This window comes from Argiope bruennichi, chromosome 3 (genome assembly GCF_947563725.1).
Source record: "Argiope bruennichi chromosome 3, qqArgBrue1.1, whole genome shotgun sequence".
Lineage (NCBI taxonomy): Eukaryota > Metazoa > Arthropoda > Arachnida > Araneae > Araneidae > Argiope > Argiope bruennichi.
The window spans coordinates 92,557,344-92,573,945 of NC_079153.1; the positions used below are offsets into that span (position 1 = coordinate 92,557,344).

At 27.0% G+C, this 16,602-nt stretch overlaps 1 protein-coding gene across 1 annotated transcript in view; it reads left to right on the top strand.

Moving 5' to 3' along the window:
• The first annotated feature begins 1,965 nt into the window (after positions 1–1,965).
• The window catches only part of LOC129963973 (protein O-mannosyl-transferase Tmtc3-like), a 334,865-nt gene continuing 320,228 nt past the window's right edge, over positions 1,966–16,602 (top strand). Inside the window, exon 1 of the mRNA XM_056078611.1 lies at positions 1,966–2,141. The gene's annotated coding sequence lies outside the window, so the exon portion shown is untranslated. The remainder of the gene's footprint in view (positions 2,142–16,602) is intronic.

Sequence of the window (16,602 nt, forward strand, 5' to 3'; positions counted from 1 at the left end):
GGTTCAAGTTTCTGTGATGGAACTTGAAAAACATTGACATGGAAAAAGATATATTTTTCAGTTATAGTGTTATCAGTATTTTTCTTTCAGTTGATTCTTTTTTTTTCTGAAATACTATATAAATACTTTTCTAATTTAGTATACTATATAAATCTCGTATCGCAAAGTCATAAAGACTCTATTTTACCATCAGCAGTTTTAAAATTTTAAGAATAAAAAGATAGTATTTTAGGACACAAAATAATTTCCTCAATTGAAATCCAAATTACTTTCATTTTAAACTTTATAAATACTTTTTACTCTTTAACAAAGAAATTGTCGACGATTGTATCAGATGCAGATGTTTAGTTCATCCATTTAGTTGGATTTCATCCAGGTTCTATGCAACATGAATGGCTCTTTTGGAACTGACGATATCAGGGCCACCATCCAATTTTCTTTTATGTACCAAATTGAAACCATTCTAAATCATAATGACAGATTTGAATTACAACAGTCCTGCTTGTAAGGCCTTTAATAATCTTTTATGAAAGTGTATGTGACCTTCAACTTGTCCACTGAAAGCCGGATCCACAAGCTATATGAACCCAGACATTAAATACATCCATGTCTTGATTTTACAATAGTTTTAGGAACATTTCCAATGACGAACTCCAAGAAATCTTCTCTCTATCTCTTTAAATATAAACATGAATGTTAATTTATTTATTTTATATAAAAATTTTTATAGTTCCTGTCTGCTCGTGATGGCCCGGGCCTCAAACAAGATAAGCTGAAGAACACTAACAACATTTGTAGGCTCAAATGTTGATTAAAGTATAAGGTAAATATTTGATAAATAAATTTTATTAAGCAAGTAATTGGTGTTTTGCACCCATATATTTCCAAAAATGCTATCACAAAAAAATTATTTTTATGCTATCTCAAAATATTACAATTTTAATTAAATAAATTTCATTCCTTTTCAGTGTTTTATTAATTTTAATATTTTTTAAATGAATTTAATTCACAATCTCTAAAACTGTTTCTGTTGTTGAGATGAAATTCAAATTTATTTCATTGTTCCATCAAACCCTTTAGTCGCATGCTTTTGCCAATATTTAAATTAAGATTTAAGAAATATGCTTTCAATGGAAATTAATCCAAAAAAGGACATTTTTGCCTCACTTTTTATTTCGTAGAATATATATCTTTCTATCTGCATGCGCAGTAAATCATATTTATCAGTCTTACCATTAACAAGGTGATATTTTACATCCATATTAATATTTTAGCAATCAGGAAAGAAATTAAGCTGTTAATTAAAGACGGGTTATTATTTTTTTTTTATGAACATAGAATACTGCATTTTTGAGTGCAGTATAAAGTGTTGCAATATTCTGATGAGTTCACACGCATTTTTGTAGTAGTATTCTGATACTACTGAACATAATGGACGTTTTGATACTTCAAAAATGTGTGAGTTGTATGCAGTGTATGGTAAAATATAGTAATTTATTTTTTCAGTCATTGCGAATACCATATTCGGAAAAAGGTTTTGGTTAAAACTAAATCATATCAATATATATATATTCCTTTCTATTAAATATATATCTTGAGTATATTTTCTCTTATTGCTCTTCATTAAAAGAATGAGTAAAATTTTAATTAAAACTTAAAAATTTACTAATTCCTTCTCTAAAAGCCTCTCAAAAATAATTACCTTTTTATTAATAGGTTAACTAATAAAAAATAATCTCTAACTTCACCACTCGAAATCCTTTCTTATGTGGTATCCATGCCAAATCTTGCACATCGCCCCCCTGCGAACAGAGGGCGCTGCCAGAGCTGCTGGAGCGACGACGTCATCATCGCGATGCAGGCACGATCGTAGGGGAGGGAGGGTAAGTGCAGGGGTGACGTGTAACTGGGACCGCCGAGTGGCGCAATGTACGGATTTAAAAGTGGGGTGCGAGGCAACTGATGACAACAGAACGGGCATTTTCCCGAACTCTTTCGTTCTCCGATGCTCTCATCTCAATTTATCGTCTGCTTCATAATATTTATCGTAGTCAAATAAGGACCATTGCAGTTTGTTGGCAACAATGGGGGTTATAACAGAGATGAAGTGAAAAGGATTTTTCGGCTGCTGTTTATCGACGGTAAGTTTCGGAATTTATATCAGAGTGTGAAATAATTTTTATTGAGTAATGTGATTCTTCTTCCATTGGAGCGCTCACATTTGTAGTTCGATTGCAGGCAAATTTCAGGGGATGCATCGGGAATAATATTTTTCAGACTGTGTAGTCGTTTTTTTTTTTTTTTTTTTTTTTTTCCTTTTTTTTATATGAGATGAATAAATTTGATTTTTTGAAGGAACATCAAAAATTTACAATGGGAAATTGCCGTTGATATAATTGTGTTTTTAATATTATAATTAATATCGATACAGAAGATTTTTTTTTACAACAAACTTAAAATCTGATAGATTTTTTTTATTATTATGATTTATATATACTTCAAATACACTGTTTAATTTTCTTAATATTTCTTTTTCTTTTACAAATAAGAACATGTAGGGTTTTTCAACAGAATGTTAGAATTCTTATATTGGACTATGATTTACTTTCAGATTTTATTTATTTATTTTTTGATAAAGCTCAAAGGCTACTAATTTTTATTACAAAACACCGTTTGACTTCATTACATTTTAGGGTCACAATGAAGTTAGTTTAATCATTGCATCTTTTTACTTTCATTATACCGTTTAATGGTTAATTTCACACACTTTAAATTTCTGAATACTTTTTGTTCTGAAACAAATATTCTTTTCCGATATAAATTTCCATCATTAATTTTTTTTTTATCAAATCATTGTTTTTATTGGGAATTAGTTATATTATTAGATGCTTTAAAATATTAAAAATAAGTGTGAAATAATTAATCTAATTAACAATTAGATTAATCTTAAAACAATTAGTCAGTTCAGTTATTGAATAAGAAATAGCTGAACGTAAATTTTCTACATTCTTAAGTTTATACAAATAGAATGTGAATTTTGTCCTTCACAGGATTGATGATCATACACGAAATCAATAAAACGAAGATAAATGATGACATGATTTTTTTTTATTAAAACAAATGTTAGAGGGATCTCAAAATTATGTTCGCGAATACGATTGATGGTTACGTTCTAAATGTTTCCAGAGTACAGAAGAACAGTTCATCCAGTTGTTCGATAGAATGTTTGACTTTGTATTCTTTAAAACCATGGTATTTGGAAACAATTGCGAAATTTAACATTTTAAATCGACTTTTTCAAATAATAATAAATGTAGAAAAGAAAAAAAGATTTTATTAATACGAAAATTTTTTTTTTATCGATGATGAGGCTGCGGTAATGAAAAAATGAAGTAGCGTTACATTTTAATTATTACGATTATTCGATTTTCAAATAGGATTATCTTAAACTTATTTATGAAAAGTGCTGCAAAATTATTAGTAAATTAATTTAATATTCTTAAAATTTGAATATTTCATTCATATAATGCACGGAAATACTCCTTTGGAAATAGCTAAATGGATTTCAAATTTTCTTTCTTATAACGTTTTCTGAGAGAATATTTTCAATGTGTTACAATGAAATCGATATAAATATTCAATCGAATTTCATATCCTCGTAGTCCAAAAGAAGTAGCAAAGCTAGTTAACATAATATATAATAATTTTGAAATTAAGAAATATAAACAGCAATTTCCTTTTTATACAGTAATTTTTGTTAGCAATGCGGAAAAAAAACAACGATCGACTGTCTTTAAGTTATGATTTTATAAGGAAATATCTAACGCTTTATTAAAAAAATAATGATTGTATAATATTTTATTTTGGTTACCATTGATTTGATTGGTTACTAATGATTGCATATGATTTTTACTTATAAGGGTTACCATTTTATTAACAATATTGTAAAGTACAATTAATTAATTTAAATGGTTGACAGAGTATTGATGAGATAAAGGTATAAATATCATAAATGTATTTTCTCCTTCATTACAAACAAATACGACGCTACTAGCTTTAATTATTGTACATTTTGAAAGCAATATACTCACATTATCTTTTATTTAATAGATTTATATATTCACCGTATAAATATACTTCACCATATTATACGATTTATATTTTCACTGTATAAATTTTTTACTACCTTTATATGTTTGTTGTGTAGCTTAAAAATTCAACATATTTTATTACCTAACTACCCAGTTTACTTTTGTTTCCATTGGTTTTATATAAAAATATTCAATAACTTCAAATTCCGTCTTCATTTCTGAGGTATATTTCAAAATAGTCACATTTTGAAAATTTAATTATTAACATTTTAATTTAAATACAAACTTCAAGCATAGCTCCAAAATTTCTAGAATTTGTATGATTTTTATCATCTTGATTATATTTTCTTATATATATATATTGCATGTATTTTTTCCATTTATTCGGATGTTTAACGTTTATGATATCTGTAATTAAATTTTGTTTATAAAAACTTATACTTTTCTCTTATTTAATCACGTATTCTAGAAAATGATAAATTTACTCGCATTCCTAGAGATTTCCAAATATGGTTTGGGAAATTATCGCATGCAATAATCATAAATATTAACAATCAAAGAAAAACCATTAAAAAGAAATATTGCAATCTTTTTGAAAGATTGCAATGAATATTTACAATTACATTTTTTTTTCAAAACTTTAATTACATTTCGCTAAAACATAAGAATGCCTTGCTTCGATTTGGATCATATACCGAAAACAAAAATTTGCATCTGTCAAGGTGAAGCGGTTGCAGAGAAACACCTGCCCTGCAGCTTTGCGTGACAAATAATCATTTTGCATTCCCTGTGAAATTCGATTCTTCGATACTTTCTCGGCTTCTTTAATGTCCCCTCCCTTATAATGAGTGTTTACAAACAAATGCAATCCCATTATCACTTTGTTAACAACAATTCTTTTCCCTGCATAAAATTTCAACGACTAACACTTCCAAAATTGCGGCGTTTTGTCAAATGTTATTAGAAAGCATATGACATTTGTAATGTTTTTCCTTCATTCTTGCTTTCTATCTATTTTTTGAAATGAGCTACATATTAAAGCTATTATATCTCATTTATTTCTGTTTGATATCATTGCGGTAATGGCTCAATTTCGGATACTATTAGTGAATTAATTTGAAAATAGTGCATATTATTTATTTGTTTTTGTAAGCAAAAATTATTATCGGCTTTTTTTTTATCCTTTCATAAAACTTTTTTAAAAGAAAAAATAGCTGACAGATGGTCTTGTACAAATTTCGCAGTGCATTCATACCACTTAATATGAAAATAATGCATATTGTTTATTTTTTTCTAAACCAAAACTTTATCGATTCTTTTTCCCCTTTCATAAAACTCTTTTAAAACAAGATAGATGGCCTTGAACTAATTTTGTAGTGTTATACACATCACTTAATTTGAAAACAATGCACATTATTTACTTTTGTGGGATAAAATTGTTAGGATTCTTTGTCCATTCACAAAACTTTTTAAAAAACAAAATAGCAGGAAGAAGGTTTTGACATTTCACTTAATATCTTTTCCAATTTGCATTTTTATACTGGAAATTCTGGCATTCATAGTTATAATAGATAACTATATAAGTTTTATTGATTTTAATTATATAATTATGTAAATTAATTTATTTTCAGAAAAATAAAATTAATTCGCTGATGAAAAATGTTAATTTTAGTTTTCCAAATCTTTATTTAGTATTTTAATTTCCAATTTTAATTCGAAGCATTTTTGTATCTCTTTATATATATGAACGATTTAGGTACAAATTATGATTTACTATTGCTAAAAAAGAAATATTAGTTGTAAATCTGGAAGTGACTTTATTTCAAATTAGTAAATATCGTTTAACAACAAAATTTATCGGAAATTGTTTTCCAAAGTATTTGATGGCTATTACAATAAACTTTACGACACTAAGATAATGTTCACGGGAAAATAACATTTTATGGGCAATAAATTCAGTTTTAATACATTTTTGACTGACAAACTTGCTATTAAAAATTTTGTACATAGTTGAATTTTCTTACAAATGGTCTTATCGGATATATTATGACGTATATACTTGTCTAAAACTATGTCCATTTGATGCTATCACTTCGGTTTCATTTTAATTTTCAGATCATTGTTTTATAATTGATTAGAACAATCACATTTTAAACTATTCTCTATCAAGATCTTCGTCTTTTATTCACATTTTCGACATACAATTCGCAAAATTCTGAAATAAGACTTCAATTTTTTATTTTTTATTATGGTACATATTCACTTTAAATCTTATATATATTCTAGAAGCAATTGTCTTTAATATAATCGATAGATTTTGCAATAATTATACATTTTTCAGCATTTAATTTAGGTTTTTTTTTAACTTCTATTTGCTTTCTCTGAATATTCTTCCAACGAAGCAATTCTACACTTTAATTTTGAATATTATGTTTTATCTAAAATAATTCTTTTAACTAATATTTTATTTCAATAAATATTTTGCCTCATCGAGTGGCAATTTAGAGAGTTAGAAGACATTGGTTTTTGGAAAAAGTACTAGCTATATGTTTTGAGTTCGTAAATTGTTAATGAAATGAATCTAAATTCTCCTTCTATTTATTATATGTTAAAATGATTAATTTTACTTCTAAAATTTTTAAACTATTTCTGAGTATTTATTTGTTTTTAAATTGATGATTATTTACTATAACTTTATCTGCTTCTATCGATTTGATATTATGGGAATACTGCAGTTTCGGATTTTTATTTACAATTTTCGTTGTAATATTTCGCCATGTTATATTCGAATGCAAAATTTTGTCACTATACATCTGTAATTTTTTACGAGCATGTATTTGTTATTTAGATAGTAATTATTAATTACAACTTTTCTTCATGTGTCACTTAAATAGTATATTTATTAAATTTTCTATAATAATTTTTATTTAACGACAGTTATTCCAAGTGGCATTGTATTTTCTATATTTGTTACATTGTCGATAAAATATGTTTATAAGTAAATTTCTAGAGGATGAAGAATTTTTCTCATGTAAAGAAACACTTCAATTATTTTTTTAACTATGCTTTTAAAATTTAGTTATTTGCAAACGATCTTACATCATTAAATATTTTATGCTAATATATATTTGTTCGAACAATCAAAAAACAATCTAGTATAAAAATTGTATTTTTTTAAAGTCATTTTTATAAAACCAATGAAAAACGCATTAAAAATAAAATTCTTTATTTTATCAATTTGCTACTTAAAAATTAAAATAAATTCCTTGAAACGTTAAGGTATTTGTACATCTCTGTGAAAAATTTCTTCTTGTTTCTTTCATTTTTGCTTTATTAAGTTCATATGGCAATTAAATTTTCGACAATAATATCAGATTTCTTACCTTTTCGTAGACATTTTTTTTAATTCTAAATGTTTTTTAAATACAAAATAAATATAAGGAGATATTTTGATTAGCTTTAATTTCGCACAGCGTCTCATTAAAAACTTGTTTACAATATATCTAAAATTAAACTTTAATTAAATTGTATTTTTTATTTAGCTTTAGTAATTATTTGCTTTATATATAAAAAAAAGTATATGCTCTATCTAAATATATATTTTGCAATTAAGAAGTAATTTAAATAATTAATTGCTTCTTTATATTTTTTGTCTTGTGTATTAATATTGATGTCAATAAATAATTATCGTAAGTTAAATAAGATATTTTTAAAATCTTTAAAATTAAAAAAATAAAGAATCTATAAAATTTATTAATCAAACAATGAAGATATTGCCATTCATTAATGTATATATTTATAAAATATATTGATGCAGTTTTGTAAACCACTTAAGTAAATTGCTATGCCTATTACAGAAATTTATATCTTCATTTAAAATATATTTTGCCATAAAACTATGATTTCTATTTTTCAGTAATCCTTTCAAAAGCTATACAATATTTAAGTACCATACACATTTATGATTAATAATTGTTGAACAAAAATTATCAATTAGCTTTTTCGATTGAAATGTTACTTTTATTTCTACCTTCAATTAAATAATGACGTTTGTTTGTTTGTTTTTTGTAATTAAAATTATCAGTTTTTTACGTTAATTTTAGTATCGTTATATTATTACATATATCTACCTAATTGAAATCAAAAATTTTATTACGGTTATAATTTTTATTGAGCACGTTAAGTTGTGAACTGTCAGTTTTATTATTGATTAATAATATTCAATTTATGTGTTAAAAATAATTTTAAAACCTCCTTCAAGGCAGTAATAAGCGTTATTTTTCATAATTATAAACACTGCTAAATTATTTGTAATTGTATTTATTCCTTAAGAAGTAAAAAACATTAACGACTTTGAAAATTATTGTTATTTGCGCTGAAAATTAACTCGAAAGGATGCACTTATTTTGATTAAAATATCATGAAAAATCAAAAAGTTTTCATCTTTGCCCATAGTTTATGCAAAATTATTTTTTTTATATTTTATTTTCCAATCTTTGTATATAATTCGAATGTTATGATTTCCAGTAATTTATTTAGCAATTTCTGTCTTTCAATTTCTTTAGTGTTTATTTAGGCTGACTTTTAAATGTATTAAATAATGAAAGGTGGATATGATTATTGTAATGAAATATTAATGTGTAGTTTGTACTATAATGAAATTTGTAGTTTGTCCCGGTAGCAATGGATTTCTGAAATATTACTTCAATCCTTTTTTTGGGAGGGTTGTTATAATATTATTTTTCGTTTTTTTAGATGGCAATTAATTGAGTTAAAAACTAGCACAAGTGAACCGTACTATAACTCTGCAAGATATTAATCAAAAAGTGTGGTTAAATTTCTTTTTTATTTACTTTAACTATTTTTTATTCGAACTTAGTGTTTCACCAAATAACTTCAAATATGTTGTATTCTATATCTTAAATACAAAATGCATATCGCATTAGATGCGTAAATGAATGTGTATATGGATATAATGTTTGAAATAATATATTATGAATATAATGATTATTGGAGATGTATAATAAAAGAATTTATAAATTTTAATAGACTGCAAATTAATTACCTTTTTAATTATTTTAACCGTGTGGTGGTATGTAGATTATTAAGATCCATGCAGGAAGCAACAGGACGAATGTTTTTCGGAACATTTCTTTTAATAATCACATTCACACACTAAACAAGCACAAACACAAAGACAAGACATTCACGCGCGCAGCATCACAAATCAGCGTCACATCTCATTCTAATTACAATCGCAATGCACTATGGGATGACATATGGGATGGCCTAAACAGGCATCGCCATCTAGTATCCATTAGAGAAGATAAGAGTAATGCAACTGCTACAACCGTATTTATTAGCAGATATCAGAAATTATTCACTAAATTTTTATGTGTGATGTCTGAAACATAATTGCATATCTCATCTGCTTAGATATATAAAGAACTGTAGATACATATACTAAAAATGAAAACAAATTGTAACAATCTCATTTAATTTTCTTTTTATTAACCATTACCATATATACTGCAAAATATTGGGAATTATTCGCTGGGAACCCTCTTTTGATAGATGTTGTCCGAGACCTATCCACATATGTAATTTTCTTGAATATGTAAAAAATTATGCATATGCATAAACAAAATTAATAAACTCGTTAAATCAAATCCTTGAGACAATCATTTTATTTTCATCTTCTTCCCTACTTGCATCGATTTTTTTTTAATTTGGTGGATTTTACAAATGCCCTTATCTTATACTATACATAGATATTTTCAATTAACATATATTAATGATTGCAGTTTTGGATGTATGAGACATAATGATTGCATTAATTTAGTTGCTATGTTACCTGAAACAAAATGAAATTCGATTTATGTTATAGAATATTTCAGTATATGTCATTAATTTAATTATCATTGATCAGAAGATCTTTAATTAATTTTAATTCATGATTGATCCTATAATGATCAGGTGAAAAAAGCAATGTTCAGAGATAATATATCATGGAGAGAGAAGCAAAGCCACAGTATATATACTAGATGCCCAATCAATCTTATACAAATATTATATAAATAAACGTGCTTGTAGAAATCCATCTGAGCTTCCTCTGTTTCTTTATGGACTTTGTCATTATTTTCATTAAAATATCATCATTATTAAACAAATCAGATACATTTTCAAAAATAAAAAAAGCTACATATGCGGTTATAATACAGCTTGTTCTTTCCAAAGATAAAAAATAAAAAAAAACCGAAAGTATTCATTAATGATTGAAATTTTTTTGATTGAGATAAATATTGTATATTGATAATTCCAAAATGGTTTTAAAGTAATGCATTAAGCCATGATCGCTCTATTTGATGCCTAAGATTGGATAATAAATACAAACTGCCCTATTTTGGATGAGGCAATGGAAATTCCAACCACTTGTGTATATCAAATTGTCCATGATATAAAATATATAACATGGATTGATATATGTAATGACCATGATATAATAATATACATAAATACAAAGATTCGACAATCATTTTTGAAATATATAAATAAGTGATCAAAGAAGTGATCATATATAATAAGTTATCAAAGAAGTAGTATATTCGCTCTTTGCCAAAATTTATTATCTGAAATGCAGCTGATTTGTTAGCCATGGAACAACAAATAATTTTGAGGGGGGGGGAATAGCTCCGGTGTCTCTGTTTACTTTTGCAGTCAAAAAGTTTACCATATGAAATGCAACTGATTTGTTAGAAATTTTCTTTGACTGAAAAACATAAATCTAGTATAACTAATTGAAGAAGTAGTATATTCGCTCTTTGCCATGTGAAAGGCATCATATTTGTTAGCTTTGGAACGACAAATAATTTTGATGGGAAAAAATAACTCCGGTATCTCCATGTTTACTTTTACAGTCAAAAACAGAAAGCCAATTTTCATCAATGTCACCAGATTACTTACAGCGAGCTAGAAAGGTGTTGCTTTAAGTACGGAAGATAAAGTACCATTCCTCTTCTAGTTAAAAACCTCGTTATATATCACGGCACTTTAAATCAACAATTAGATTTATGTTAGCTTTTACCCCGCTTAAATGATTAAAGAGCTCATTAAAAGGGAAGGGTTGGCCGTCAAAATTAGCAAAATGTCTCTTTAGCGTCAAATAACAAAATGGAGAGTATTTTTAGCCAGACCCCCGTTCTCTCGGCGATGAAGAAAAACGATTCGTACTGACAAGGATAATTGGCTACAAGACGAGAAGAGATAAGGCTCTCTGTTTTTAAGAAACGAAAAGAAGTTCGATGTAACTGATATCTTGTTACTTTATTTGCTTCAATATCTTTATAGAGAAATTGATTTTAACATGATAATGCTTCTAGACTAGATGATATCTGTATACTGTTCATGGGACAAGAATTTTGTAACAATCTCTCAAAAGATAGAAAATTGGTCTTAGAGTGGCCAAGTATAAAACGTAATTGCTTTTGGGAAAGTAGATGCTATGCAAGGATTTTTTCAAAAGTTTTTGTTTAAAATTAGTCGCTTTTGGTGACCAGCTAGCTCAACAAGATTGCTGATTTTTTAAAGTAATTAAGTGATTAACATGAAATGCATTTAAAAAATTCAGTTTATTTGATAGGGACTTTAGGACTTTAATTACGGAATTAGGACTTTAATTGAATCATTCTGCAACAAATTATTGTGGTTACAAATTAATAGAATATATATATAATGAACTATAAGCGGTTCTGACTGGATGAAGTGTTTGATACGGCAAGCAGTATTTTAATATAATAATTTTAATTTGCGAAGTGGTGAATTAAGTGCAGAAACGCTAAATAAAGCAGTCTGCTGAAACTTTCGTATAATGATATGTTCTGCCATTCCGTAATAAGTAATATAGCGATTTCTGTGTCACGTATATTAGATAGATTAGACAAACTCTTGAGTAAAGGTAATATTTTCTTACTTCGTAATACTTTCTTATGCAATACTACAAATTCATAATACTTTCGAAGCAAATTCGCACATAAAAATCATTTTTATAGTGTTCTCATATTTCTAGCCATCGGCTGGTTTGAACCATTTGAAGGTTCTTTAGCATAATCACTGATGCATTTATGTATTTTTAAATAAATCTATTTGAGTAATTTTAATCTAGCAATTGCAATTAGCGAGTAATAGCTCCGAAGGAACCTATTACAGTTTTAATCTTTGAAGATAATCGCTGTATACGGTGACTACAAAAGTATCAGAAATACATTGTGCATTTTAGACGCTTTGTTCCATTCGATTAAAATCTGAATTTTACACACAATTATTTGTAATCATAAAATCATATATTAAATTTCATACATTTGAATGCATTTGTTTTTAGGTTATCTCGTTTAAATGCTTGTGAAATTTCTAATCTACAGGTGGTGAATACCTTGACAGATTTGGTTCCAAATTTGATATAGATTTACTCTTTAGATGATAAACTTGTGTGTAATTTTATTCTCTAACTCTTCCCTTTTGAAGTTATCTTCTTCCCTTGTCTTTGGATAGCCTCACGCACATACTTTTTCTGATTGGACATCCATTAAAACTTGATAGAAATCTTCAAATGTAGTGTAAGCTTCTATATACCACATTTCATTCATCCATCCTCCAACGTGTTTTTTAGTTATCGTGTTCTAGGTCAGACAGACAGACAACATTTTAAAAACATGTTTTTCTTAATCGGAGAGGATTGAAACGTGGTGATTCGTCATAATATCGAATTCGAATTTTTTTGCCTATTATATATATACTTTTTTTCGTATCCTTCGTGTAAGAAAAAGCAAACATTAGCTTTTTATGAATTATATTTCCATAAATAGGTTCTTTGATACCTTTTCAAATATATTGCACACTCATTACTTTTTATTGTTTTTTTTTTTTTTTGTGCGTATAAGTTACCCTTGCTATAATTAAATGCAATTACTTTTAAAATATAATATAACGATAAATAAATTAAGACTAATAATATCAAGTTACGATTTTCTGGAATTGAGTTTTCTTAATTTATCTTTTAATCAGTTTCTCTTGGGATGTGACGTAAATGATTTTAATTATTGGCGGAAAAAAAATCGAAATTACCGAAGCATTACTTTTTTTGCCTCAAACAAGGTAGTCAGTAGGTTAATTTTTTTTTTCATATTTTAATGTATGCTATCGTTCTGTAAAAGATCTTCATGGAAAATATAAGTAACAAAAATCTCTAATGTCAACCAGTGAAATTCAGTTAGCTTATTATGCATGTGTTTTGGGAAATATTTGTTACCGATAAGAAAAACTGAAACACACATGCAGTAGAACATATTCGATGTTGTTTCTTTACCATGAAATAGGAGAATACAGAATTGGTACATAATTTTTCTTCAAATATTAAGAAAAAATGCATCTCTGCTTAATAGAATAAGAAAGATAAATAGAAAAATTGGAAAGAAATACGGATAATTTTATGAAATGTCTACTATTCCACGATAATTCCAAATTTGTATGATTCAAAAGTTCTGAATATTTATTCTAATAGCATTATTATTATATAAATTAAAATAATATAGTCTATTTTTTTCTCTTGTTTAAGAAAAAAATAAATACATCATTAAAATTAAGCATGTTTGGAAAAATGTTCATTTGAAAATACATCATCATATTTAAAGAAATAGAAGGTAGGTGAAATTTCATAATCAGCTGCAAGCTAAAGAATAAAATAATCCGTATAATTTGATTTTTTAATAAAATAAACCAAACAAAAACGTGTTACTTTCGATCTCATTTTTTTAGTAATTTTTCGTATGAAAGCAAATTAAGGATTTAAGTATGGCGAAATCTTTGTAAGAATTTTTTTGTACGATTAAATTCAGACAGCAAGAAAATTTGTATCATATAATACTTTTAAAAAGATATTCTATAAAATTGGATTTTTATTATATACGTAAGGACCCCCATTTTAAACTCAGACTTGAAAGTTTGCGTTGTCATGAAAGATTTAATAAATCGTTATCAGAAAATAATAATGTCATAAAAATCAGTATTAAATTCGGCGTTGTCGTGATACATTTAATGCACCGTTATTAGAAAAAATACTTTGGATGGATGGTTGAGGTATTTTTGAAGATAAATGAGGCAAGCGAATTCCTATTAAATTGCAAAAAACTTTCAATTATTTTTTTTTGTTTTATCTAATCTGTATAAAAACAATTTCAAATATGAATAATATCTTAAAACTCACCTCAAAATGAGCTAAATCACAGAAAATTCTCGTCGAATTTATTTTGTTTTTAGTTTTGAATTAGCAATAATTTTTAGCTGCTTTGTATCCATATTAAGTACTATATGCCTGATTGGGAAATACGAGATCTTGAAACTTTATTCTAGAGGTACGGGAACTTTCCAGAAAATTCGGTCCCTCATTTCACAGATAAAATTTTCTATGTTGGCATAGCTACTGAACAGTGAAGGCTTGCAAGCTTTGTAATATCTGCTGAGGCCGCGGTGGCCTGGTGATAAGGTCTCGGCTTCGGAACCGGAGGGTTTCAGGTTCAAGACCCGATTCCGCCAAAGAACAATCATGTAAACAGGCCTGGTGAAAGTTAAATCCGTCGGGGCAAAACGTCCTCAAGCTGTGAAATGGAAGTTTAGAGAAGGGTTGCAAGCTCAAGTGCCGTCCTCTTCATCTGACCATGGTTCACAATTACTAGGTCCATCCCAAATTAGCCCTAGTATTGCTTTAAAACGGGACATTAATATGATTAAACTAAACTTGTAATATCTGCTTTTCGCACTATTATATATTTATAATTCATGTTATTGTAATTGAGGTTTGGAATTATATGTTCATATATCTCATTGAATTTATGACATTTTATTATAAATTCAATTATTTTGATTATTAAGTAACCTGCATCAGCATTTGCCCTTCCGGTATTTTGCGCAAGTCGGTAGAAAAGGCACCAATACTGAGTAATATTAATTTGTGAATGCTGATAAAATAAGAGATTTACCTAGAGTGGCGTATTTTCAAATAGGCAGCTGACTAAAGACCGAAAAAGGGCCGCAAAAGGTTAATAAAATAATTTTATTTTCTTAGTAGGAAAATTAATGAGTTTGTAAAAAATAAAATTCTATAAAATATTAGAATAATATTAATTCTAATACAAGTTCCTGCGAATTTCATTACATTCATATTGTTTTTCGAATATTTATAAATAAGAAAAATCTATTTAGTGTGCTGGTTAGTATGGAATCATAATAGATAAACAAAAACAAATATATTTTCAAAGTGTTTATAAAATTTTAAAAAAAATCTTAAATAAAACATTAACTTATCAAAATTCAGTTTTGAATGAATCGATCAGTTTATTAAAGAAATAAACACAAAATACCAAAATCAGCCACCGGGGATGACATCTGATGTTGACAAATATATATATATATGAAATAGGATGTACAATAATACTTGCTTCACAAACTTTGAGTGAATCCAACCACGAAATATTTAAGTGTATGACGTCGTTCATAGGTACATTTTACGGAGAAAAATACTCAATACAACAAACTCAAAGCGCCAACCTACGTGAGAAGAACTGACATCAACACAGCAGTCCCCCATCAATTCTAAAAGCACTACCCCTCATCAGACAAAACATCGCTTCAATCATCAGATAAAAATTGTAGTGATTTTGGTCGAAAAAAGTTGTTTTCTTGACCTATTGCTGATAGAACACTCTCTTTTTCCGATCACTCCTAGACTCCCAAGTTTTTTATTAGATTGACTTCGAGCAAGCTGTTAAAATATCAAGGTAAATACTATTTGCCTTACCTCGCTATTTTAAAATGTATAAGTAAATACTTTTTGACTTGGCTATAGATAAATTTTACGGGCAAACGATTAATATGCAGCCCAGAAAGCAAGAGAAATTTTACATAAAAATATAATGATGTAGAAACAGATGATTTATATCTCATAAACTCATTTTTTTATTGTTGAAGAACATAAACACATTTTGATTCAATAGTTTTTATTATTATTATTGAAAAACAAATATAACAGTTTTTAAATAATCAATCAATATCTTATTGAAGCAGATGAAAATAATTTTAGTATACAATTTTTTATAATAATTGATATAATATTTTTCATAATTTATTTTACAATATAATTTGCCGTATTAAGGTTAGAAAGTTTGAAAGAATTTTATCTTATAAACAAAAATACGAAATGCAGTCTTTAAATGTTGTAAATATTCGTGTAATGAAAATGATGATTATCAATTTTTTTCTACCAGTGTTACGTTTGTATACTGAAAAAACATAGATCGATTCATCGGTAATATGATACTCCTTTCATAATTTTAGATAATGGAATGCTTTTAAAATTCTTGACTTAAAGTATCAAACGATAAGCGACGAATAATATGTAAAATATCGCTTGATAGTTTTTATTTCAAATTTTAGCTTTTAATAGCCCCATTTTTTAATACAT